This window comes from Delphinus delphis, chromosome 20 (genome assembly GCF_949987515.2).
Source record: "Delphinus delphis chromosome 20, mDelDel1.2, whole genome shotgun sequence".
Classification (NCBI taxonomy): domain Eukaryota; kingdom Metazoa; phylum Chordata; class Mammalia; order Artiodactyla; family Delphinidae; genus Delphinus; species Delphinus delphis.
This window is the reverse complement of record NC_082702.1, coordinates 8,501,209-8,511,960: the sequence shown is the minus strand read 5'-3', so window position 1 is coordinate 8,511,960 and position 10,752 is coordinate 8,501,209. Positions and strand designations below refer to the sequence as shown.

Genomic DNA, 10,752 nt, shown 5'->3' with positions numbered 1-10,752 from the left:
AGTTGTGAAATAGACTTTTAGGAATACTAGAAGTGGAGAAACCCCGGGGGGCTGAGTTAACTCCACCTGACCTCCCATAGCAGCCGTCAGGCTAATATCTGTCACACTGCGAAATGATTTGTTTTATGTCTGTCTCCCGCACTAGGGTGTGAGTCCCATGAAGGCAGGGCTGGGCCTGGCTCTTCCCCACTGTGTCCCCAACACTGCCCATGCAGGGCGGGGCACGGAGCAGGTGCTCAGAGAGGGTGTGCTGAATAAACTGAGGCCAAGCTGTTCTGGACTGTGGACTACCCCCAAGGGCACTAGGGAGCCTTAGGAGGGCTTCAATCAGGGGAGTGTCAAGGTTGATCTGTGCTTTAGAAATTCCAGGCTCCCTTTCTACTTTGGACCTGGAAAATCCACATTCCTCCCCGTCTGACCTTTCCTATCAGACTCCTCTTTACCCTTCTCCTCCTCCAGGAAGCCTTCCTGAACTGCAGGCTGGGTCAGGTGCCTGCTCTGGGCTTCCACAACCCCCCACTGCCCCCATCCCAGCCCTGTCTACCCTGGGGGTGGGTCTGTATCCTCCAGAGACTTGTGAGATCTCCACAAGTTCTGCCCTAGGCTCTCAGGAACCACTCCAGAGCAGATGCGTTGACTGGACCTCTCTCCACCGCCATCTCCCTAGATCTCGCTCCATTCTTTTCCTCCACCAGCCCCTCCCTAGCTGTTTTTGGATCCTCTCCTCATATACACTGCCATGTGTATTATTTTTAAAATCGTGTGCTTAACACCACTGCTTTCTCACCATTTAAAATTAAAAAACAATTTTTGTGTCATGAAATTGACTGTTGTCACCATTTAAAATGTACAATTCAGTGGCATTAAGTACATTCGCAGTGTTGTCCCACCATCACCACTATCTAATTCTCGAAATTTCCCATCACCCCCAAAGGAAACCCTATGCCCATATAGCAGTCACTAGCCATTCCCCCCTCCCCCCAGGCCCTGGCCACCTCTGCTTTCTGTCTCTGTGGATTTGCCTCTTCTGAACAGTTCGTATAATGGACTCGCCCAATATGTGGCCTTTTGGGTCTAGCTTCTTACACTTAGCATCATGTTTTCAAGGTTCCATGTCATAGCATGGATCCGTTCCTTTTTGTGGCTGAATAATATTCCACTGTGTGGATAGACCACATTTGGTTGATTCATTCATCTGCTGGTGGACATTTGGGCTGTTTCCACCCTCTGGCTATTGTGAATAATGCTGCTGGGAACATTCATGTACACGTTATTGTTTGAACACCTGTTTTCAACTATTCTGGGTATACACATAGGTGTGGCCATGTAGTAATTCCAGATGCAACTTATGGAGGAAACAGCGAACTGTTGTCCATATTGGTGGCCCCTTTACCCACCAGCAGTGTGTGAGGATTCTGATTTCCCCACATCCTTCCTAACACTTGGTATTGTCCCTTTTTTGGATTATGGCCATTTTAGCAAGGGCGAAGTGGCCTCTCATGGTTTTGACTTGCATTTCGCTAATGACTAATAACCTTGAACATCTTTTTATGTGCTTCTTGGTCATTTTCTCACTACCTTTTGCAAACTGACCTCAGCTCCTACCACCTTGCTAAAGCCATTTTCCCCAGATTCACCAGTCCACTGGCTTCCCTTTTTAAAAATTTTTTTAAAAATTTATTTTATTGGAGAATAGTTGATTTACAACGTTGTATTAATTTCTGCTGTACAGCAAAGTGATAAAGTGATTCAGTTTTATATATATATATATATACACTCTTTTTCATATTTGTTTCCATTATGGTTTATTACAGAACATTGAATATAGTTCCTTCGGCTATACAGTAGGACCTTGTTGTTTATCCACTGGTTTATCTTAATTCCCATTTCTTCCTGTCTCTCAGCAACTCTGGACGCCTTCCTCTCTCTCCCACCATGACCTACCCATTCTTGGTCTTCCTCTTCTTTTTCTGGAGAGAGATGTGGGACCTTGGGCCAGTTATTTAACTTCTCTGTGCCTCGGTTTTTTCATCTGTGAAATGAGACCACTAACTATTTTGACTTCTTGGTTGTTGTAACAATTCAATGAGCTTAGAACTGTGCCTGAAGATTACACAGTAATGATCAGGGAAGTATTTAATGGTGAGAGGAGTCGGAGGGCTGAGGGCAGAACATTTCCTCGTGAAAGGTACTTAAAAAATTTAAAAAGCTGGAGGGTGAAAAAATAAAATAAGATTTAAAAGCTTGCCCTGATACAGAATTTTAGGAAAAACCATCAGAAATTATTTTATTTAAAAAAAAAAAACCCCACAAGAATATTACTCAGCCATAAAAAAGAATGAAATAATGCCATTTGCAGCAACATGGATGGACCTGGAGATTATCATACTAAGTGAAGTAAGTCAGACAAAGATGAATATCATATGATATCGCTTATATGTGGAATCTAAAAAGAAAAAAAGAAATACAAATGAACTTATTTACAAAACAGAAAGAGATTCACGGACATAGAAAACAAACTTATGGTTACCAAAGGAGAAAGGGGAGGAGGGTAGGGATAAATTAGGAGTCTGGGATTAACATATACACCTACTATATATAAAATAGATAACCAACAAGGACCTACTGTATAGCACAGGGAACTATACTCAATATTTTGTAATAACCTACAAGGGAAAAGAATCTGAAAAAGAATATACATATATAATATATATATATGGACTGAATCACTTTGCTGTACACCTGAAACTAACATGACATTGCAAATCAACTATACTTCAATTTAAAAAAGTAAAAAAAAAAAAAACCCACAAGACTCCTCTACGACAGAAAGCATACAAAATAGTTCACCTTCATTAAGAATCTGCATTAAGAAATAGAGACACAGATGTAGAGAACAAACGTATGGACACCGAGTGGGGAAAGAGGCTCGGGGCGGGGGCGGTTATGAATTGGGAGATTGGGATTGACATATATACACTAATATGTATAAAATAGATAACTAATAAGAACCTGCTGTATAAAAAAATAAATAAAATTCAAAGATTGAAAACAAAATCTGCATTAAGCTTCTTATAGCTTCTAAAACAATGCATCAAAAGACAAAAACGTTTTTAGGGGCAAGTGTAATATGGTGGTTAAATGTATGAACTTTGGAGAAGGGCTGCCTGAGTCCGAATCCCTGTGACGCCTGATGTGGGCAATTGTGTAACTCTCTGTGGCTCAGTTTCCACATGCGTAAAACGCGATGCTGTTAGAACCTGCTAGGATCTTTAGGGGCATTCACCGAGTTTATCTATGTACCTGAGCCGGCAGCGCCAGCTCTGGTAGGCGTTAACTTAGAACTACATCATGTCGTAGCCGGTCAAGTTTTCACTCCAGGCCTGGGTGACTTTCCCAGCCATCTAAACAATGTTTCATAAACCCTGTAGCGAACTTATACGGAGGAAGTCTTGTCAAGTAAGATCCATAACAGGTCAAATCTCAGCTGCAGGAAGTCGTTCTCATTCTCTGCTCCAGATCTCCCGGAACAGAGAGTAATAATAAAAGTCAAAACCCGGACAACTCTCCCTTCTGCAGGTCAATTCCGCCAGCGTCGTTTTCCGGAGGAGGCAGGCTTCCCTTCTTAAAGGGGCCTCTCCTAGTTTTGACTTTCTCTTCTCTCTCCTAAGAGGGCCTGGCTGGTTTCTCCTTCTCATCCCCCACTTAGCATCTCTCAGGAAGCGGCCCCTCCCTCTCCGTTGGGATGTTAAATCCTGCAGTGATTACTATTAAATAAAGCCACTCTTCATTGAATTTGGATTTCTGTTGGTCCTGAGTACATGAAGCAGCTCAATTCCCCAAATACCACTGTGGGTTGTAGGGGTCGCAGGTCGGGGGTCCATGGCCTCTATAGCCAAGTCAAGAAGTTTCCTAGGGGCCATTGCTTCGAGGTACGTGGATGAAAAGGGAGAGTTCTCAGAACTTAATATTTGTTTACAAGTTTCTAACTTTACAAAGGTCCAAATAGATCTACCCTCCACGCACCCCGGTCTCCCTCCCCACAGACGCTGCAGTTACCAGTTTCTGCTTTCGAAGATATTCTGTGCATTTAACAAGCAGAGCTTATATTTTCTCACCTCCCCCTTAAATTATTATACACTCTTCTTCCTTCATTGCCTTTTCCCCTTAACTGAATTCATAGCTTATTCCGCGTCGGTTCATGTATTACTTCCTCATCTTACGGTTATTTCATGTCCCCCTGTGGGCCAGACCACAGCTTATTTAATGAGTCCCCTATCCATGGACAGCTAGGTTGTTTGCGGGTTTGTTTATCCTTACTATTTTTTATGAAAACAAAAACAATGTTCCCTACTCCCTTGGTTAGCATTTATCAAGAAACCTGCAGAAGCCTCAACCTGCCCGCCCCCGCTGCCAGCCTCCACTTAGAGTATCCCCATCTCCAGGGTTCCAGTGCTTTGGCGGCTCGTCTTATGTGGGTTGCCTAGCTGAAGCTGTCAGGCGCAGGCCGGGGCCGTCTGGCGCCCCGCCCCGCGGCCGGCCCGCAGTCGGGCCGATTCAAATCCAGCCAATGGCAGCGTGTAAACAAACCCAGGCCCCGCCCCACGATGAATAATTCCCCGGGCCGGCGCGAAGCCTATTTAACTAGGCGGGGGATGGGGGCGGGACGGAGATGCGGCCCCGCCCCCCATCTTGGGCCAATGGGCGACTAGACCCCGCCCCCCGCACTTGCCGCTCTGAGGACCCAAGGTCGGGGTGGGCTTGTAGCTGCCTGATTTGCCGCCGCTCGCGGTCTTGGCGCTCCAGGCGAGCCAGCGTAGCTGCGTGCTGGGGTAGCACTGTCCCGCTGTACGAGCCATATTTAAAGGGCGCGGTCAGAGGGCGCAGGTCGCTCCGGAGTCAGTTCCCTCCTAGTCCTCCTATTTTTCCCCTCCTGGCGGCTAGAATTCGGATCCTGGAGAGGTCTTTGATGAAAACTTTCCCCTGAAGTCGGATTGAACGAGAAGTGGAGGGACCGCAGGGGTGTTCTGGGCAAGGTTTTTTCTTGCTTTGTTCCTTCTTGTTATTGAAGTGTTACATGCCTCCAGAAAAGTGCACGGATCCTAAGCGTGCTGCTCAACTGAAAACGAAAAACACCCTCGGAAACATCTTGCCAGATCAAGAAACAGAACTTGGGTTGGCCAAGTTTTAGACTTTGCAGTTGCGGGTGCGAGGGAGGAGCCGCGATGGCCGTTCCTTTGACTTTCAGAGGCACAAACAACTTGTTTAAAAAAAAAAAAGAAAGAAAGAAAGAAAGAAGGAAAAAGGAAAACCACGCCTCTGTAGAGAAACGGGAATCAGGCCAGACTCTGGTCAGGCTCCCTCAGGGTAGGAACTGGGCTGTTGGACGGGTAGGAGGTGTAGGACTCAGAGATAAAGGGCATTAGGATCTGGTTGGGAGAGCTGAGTGTGGGGTGGGGAAGGACTAGAAATTTGAGGGGACTAGAAATTTGACGGGATAGAAAATGCGCTTGTACTGGGGGTGGGAGAGGGGAGGTTTCTGGGCTGGAGGGTTGGGAGGACCAGGGGGACTTGGAGCCGGTGGGCTAAAAGTGGAACAAGGCATCACAGCCCCTGGGAGAGGGCAGGTTAATTCTCCAGTGTCCTGGACTTTCCACAGCAAATGGGTTTCCTGCTGTTCCTTTTCAGCTGCACGGTTATAATTAAAACAGTCCATGAAACGTTGAGATGAGGGGCCCAGAAATCCAAGCTCATTCAGCAAATATTTGTGAGGTGTCTGTCTCCTGCCCAGACCTATGTTAGGAGAGAGGAAATATCATGACCTGTATGGGATTAAGTTCCATATTGGCAGGCAAGGACCCTGTGTCCAGAGCCCAGCTGAGCACAGAGGTGTAGCGTATTTGGTAGATGAGAAAAGGTGGGTGCATCTTCTCCCGTCCTAATTTCTCACATCTGGATGCTGCTCTGTCCCTGTCCCATAAGAGCTTCTATGTGCCTCGTCCCATTTCATCCTTTCCATAGCCTTCATAACGTCTGGACTCTGGGGACAAACAGAGCTGGGTTTGACTCCCCGGCTGTGTGACATTGATCCGGTTTCTTACCCTCTCTGAACTGGTTTCTCCACACAAAAAAGTTAGAATTGAGGTTTAAATGAGAGTCAGGGCCTGGCCCAGGGGGTTGGTATTAACAGTTGTCAGAGTGTTTATCAAAGCAAGGAGTTAGTTAGGATTACCAGCTTAATGATGTGTTCGGGGGAGATAAACAGATGTCTGCAATGCATCAAAAACTGAGATGGATTTGATGGATAGATGCACAGATGTATGATTAAGCTAGTAGAGTAGGATGCTGATGGTTGAATCTAGGTGGTGGGTATTTATCCTATTTCTTCCACTTTTCCATATTTGAAAATGTTCAGAATAAAATGTTGGGGGGCGATGGATTTTGGTGTCTGACTATACAGTCCCATTTTACAGATGAGAAAATGGAGGGGCTGGAGAAGTGACTTGCCCCAGGTTCATCTGGTGACTCATAACAGAACATCTGGGATTAGTCCCTCCCCTGGCTGGGTATCCCTGGGGCAAGTTGCTGAACCTATCTGGGTCTCACTGCCAACCCGATTCTGAACCTGGAACTTACAACTTGCATCTGATTTTCAAAGGGCAGGGGTGTGTCACCCCCTAAAGAATAGCAGGTCTCTTCCCATTTGGGTGCATATAGACCCCTCCTCTGGCCTTGGACATTTGACCTCCCAGGGCTTTGCCAGCGATGGCTAGATTGGGGGCTTCTTTCACACCCATGCCCATTCCAGGCCGCCTGGCCTCAAGACCATCTTCCTAAGAGGTCAGGTATGCCTGTGGAAGGGTGGGTATTATCTCATTGCTCAGCAGATCTTTCTTGAGCACTTATTAAGTGCCAGGCACTGTTCTGGGGTGTGTGTTGGGGGAGTGGTAGATACCATAATGCACCTAAGAAGCCTGGAACCTGCTACAGAGGGCAGGGGAAACTGAGGCTAAGTGACTTATTTGCTTACTTGCTCATTGTCTGTGTCCCTTAATAGACTGTGAGCTGCAGAATGGGGCTAGGGGGTAGCGATGGGGCAGGAACCAGGGTGTTCTTGGTCACTGCTATATTCCTGGCACACACTAGATACCCATAAACAATACTTCCTGTATGAATGAATAAACTTGGACAGTCACCCCCCGCAATGCCTCAGGTCTGCTACCTTTGAACCCCAGTCAGTTCCCTAGTTCCGAGCCCCCCAGGGTTGGCAGCTATAACAAGAGACACCAGTGCCACCCAGCTCAGATCAGGTCCCACTTCCCGGTTGTGTGACCTTGGGCAAAACGCTTCCCCTCTCTGAGCCAATTTAGTTTTCTACACTGCAAGGTGGGAATAACTAAAGGTCTCTAGATGGGAGTTCCTGGAGATCTCTTCTTGGTGAAGACTGGAAAAATGGCACCCAGGTAAATGAATACTGAAGGTGTAGCCCAGTGGCTCAATCTTAGCAAATGGAAGGGCAACCTGCACAAAAATAATGTCCTCCTATGTTGCCGTTCCTGGAAGGTCACATATCTCAGTGGGCCATGGATTACTATAACTATATGAGTTATAGACTGACCACTGTCTCATGTTTGCGGCAACACGTGTTCACTTCTGGAATTGATAAAGTTTCCTTTTACTATAATAGTAAATAATAACAGCACTTTTCTGGCACTTCCTGTCAGATGCTGCTCCCCATGAGAACATTTTCTCCTAATGACCTTATGAAATGAGGCCTATTAATTATTTCCTCTTGGAAATGGAGGCACGGAGAGGTGAAGTAATTTGTCCAAGGTCACACAGCAAAGGAAGCGGCAGGATGTGAAGCACAGGCTCGCTGGTTTGAGTCAGCGCGCTTAACCTCCGTGGTGTCTTAAATAATACGCGTAGTGCCACCAAGATGCCAGGATCAATTCCAAAGCTTAAAACACATAGGTCTCAATCACTCATTTATTCAACACACATTTATTGAATTGCTTCGGTATACACATGGCTTTTCCAGGGCATCGGGGAAACAGAAGGTAAGAAGAGACCAGAATATAAGTCCCGTTGGCCTGTGCGCCCCGGCAGGGTAGCTCCGAGCTGTCTGGGTGCTCGATGGGCCCTGAGCAAGGCTCAGGGCACACAGCAGGCGCTCAGCAAGCGTTCCCTGAACGAACGCGCAAACCGAAGTGTCACGCCCGCAAGGCGTACACGGCCCCGCGGGGCGGAAACAGACCAAACACCACCGAGGCGTCCCGGGGCTTCTGGGAGTCCCATCTGCGCGGCCCGAGAGGCCTCGAGGAGGCTCTAAAACAGGTCGGACCCACGTCCCCGGCGCCCTCCCCGGGGCGTAGCAGCTCAAAAGACCGATTGAGGTGAGTGAGCGAGCCGCGTTCGGGGTCCCGGCCAGTAGCCCCAAAGCACCCCCCGCCCCCGCACCTTCCACCCTTTTGGCTCCGACTCCCGGCTCCTTCGCGATTCCACCTGCGGGGCCTCCCCCTCTCCTCCAGCCGCGACTCCCGCTACCTTTTCGAACCTTCGGCGCTCCCCCTGGTCGCGTCCTCCCGCCTGGCGACCATTCCCCGCGTCGGGGCGCGCCCAGGGCGCACCGCGCCCGCTCCCCAGACGGGCTGGGCGCCCGGGATACGGGAGGGCGAATCCCTTTAGCCTTTTCCCCTAATCCGGAGCATTGCTCGATGCAGTCGGCGGACTCCACCGTAGCCTGGGAAGGGGCGCCCCTGAACCCCCGGGACTAGGGCTGGGGAAGGGGCGGCGCCGGTGCGGAGGTCACCCTCCCGGGGCGTTCGCAGCCTCCCATTCGTTCGCGGGCCCGCAGCTCGGCGCCCAGAGCCGAAGCTGGTTTGCTGAGTCGCGGGGCGGGGCCTCCCCCAAGCCCGTCCCTCGGCGAGGGCGGAGGGAGGAGGAGGAGGAGGAGGAGGAGGAAAGGGGGGGCGGAACACAAAACCCGCAAGGTTTTTTTTTCTTTTGCATGTAATTAAAAAATAATTTTTTTTTTTTTTTTTTTTTTGCAAACCCGAGGGGTCCCGCCCGGAGCGGGCGCGGGTCCGGGGTGCCCGGGCCGCGGCGCGGGGCGGCGGCAGGGGCCTGGCGGAGGCTGCCGGGCGGCCGCCATGCGATCAGGCAGTGCGCTGACCGGCCCGGCCGGTCGGCCCCTTCTGGGTCCTCCCTTTGCAGCCCGTGCGGGGCCGTCTCGGAGACCCCGCGCCGACGGCTGCTCAAACATCAGGGTGAGTTTCTCACAATGTAGCAATTTCTCTTTAAATCTCTTAACTCTCTCTACCTGCGAGTCGGGGCTGTGACAGGGCGCAAAAGCGAGGGGGGAGTGGGGGTTGGCGGCGAGGGTGTGTGTGGGGGGAGCCGGAGCCGGGGCCGAACCCACCCCCCCGACACTCACACACTTAGCCCCCCAACCGGGGCGCATCGCCCGCTGCCTCTTTTTCTGTTCGGCGCCCACCACCCCCGGTAGCCCCCCCTCACCCCCCGCGTCTCTCCATCACCGCCGCCCCGATTCTGCGGGGACCCCCCCCTCCACCCACCCTGGGCTCCCCTGCCCAAACCCGGCGCCCGGTGCCTCCCCGGCCCTCCCGCCGGCTGCCGGGGATACAATGGAGCGGCGGAAAAACGAGACCTAACGTTCCACGGGGGGAGGGGTGGGGAGACCCCCTCCCCCGGCCCGGGGGCCCCCCCTCCCCTCACCCTGCTCCCTGCCTTTTGGGGAAGAAGAGGGCAATGAGGGCAGCGGATGGTGGTTTCCCGGCCGGAGCTGGCGAGCCTTCATCTCCCCCTCTCGCCCGTCCCCTGCGCTCCCTCCTCAGATCCCTCCGGGGGTGCCGGAGAGAAACGGGGCCTCCGGCATGCTGGGGAGGGATGGATGCGGAAGGAAGCCACTGGGTCTCCTCCTCCCCACCGCCCCGAAACAATGAAAGGAGTTGACTTGGTCCCCCACCCCCCAGCAATGAAAGGAGTTGACCCCCGCCCCCGCTAGCTGGTTGTTCCCGGAGGGGGCCGTTACGGGGGGTGGGGGGAGGAGGGAGGTGAGCCTTACCCCTGTCACCTCCGAGATTTGGGGCGGCCCCCCATCTCCACCCCCTCGGCCTAGCAATGGGAGGCACCAGGCCCAGCCCGGGCACCGCGCTCGGGTGGTGACCTTTAGACAAAGGCAGCCCTTTCCCTGTGGTGAGCCCGGACGAGCCGGGCCCGAGGCCTCCCCTAGCCCCTGCGGAGGGCGGCCGGGCCGCGGGCACCCGGAGGGAGGGATGGAGCAGGAGGGAGGAGGGATGGAGCCATCTGGTTTTCCCATCCCTCGCTGCCCCTCGGCTGCTTCTCCGGCTCCTGTCACGGGCGGCCGCGGGGAGACCAGGGACCGCCGGCTGCCCAGGCCTTGGTCCGCGGCCAGCGGCGAGCGGGGCGAGCAGCCGCGGGCGGGCTCGGGAGGCAGCGGTGATTGGAAGGCACGGCGGCTCCTTCCTCTCCGCACCCCTTTGTTTTGCTTTGTGGTTCTGAGCAGCTGAACTTCCCGGGAGGTGGGGTCAGAGGCCGCTGTGTCAGCTCTCCCCGGAGGCCAGGGTGACAGGTCCCAGCCCTCTGGTGTACCTGGACCGGGGCTCCTGCCGGTGCTTGGCCTTCTGTCCGGACAGGCAGCCCCTTTTGTCACACAGCCCTCCGATAGTATAGATCTGGGGATGTATTGAAGGTTTGCTTTTCCCTCAC

At 51.9% G+C, this 10,752-nt stretch overlaps 1 protein-coding gene across 3 annotated transcripts in view; it reads left to right on the top strand.

Annotated features, from left to right (window-relative positions):
• Positions 1–7,878: 7,878 nt before the first annotated feature.
• Positions 7,879–10,752, top strand: part of BICRA (BRD4 interacting chromatin remodeling complex associated protein) — a 75,529-nt gene continuing 72,655 nt past the window's right edge. For 2 of the 3 annotated variants that reach the window (XM_060001013.1, XM_060001011.1), the window contains exon 1: positions 8,948–9,269. The gene's annotated coding sequence lies outside the window, so the exon portion shown is untranslated. Of the gene's footprint in view, positions 8,397–8,947; positions 9,270–10,752 lie in introns of those variants that run through there. The other variant, XM_060001012.1, reaches the window with a different exon arrangement.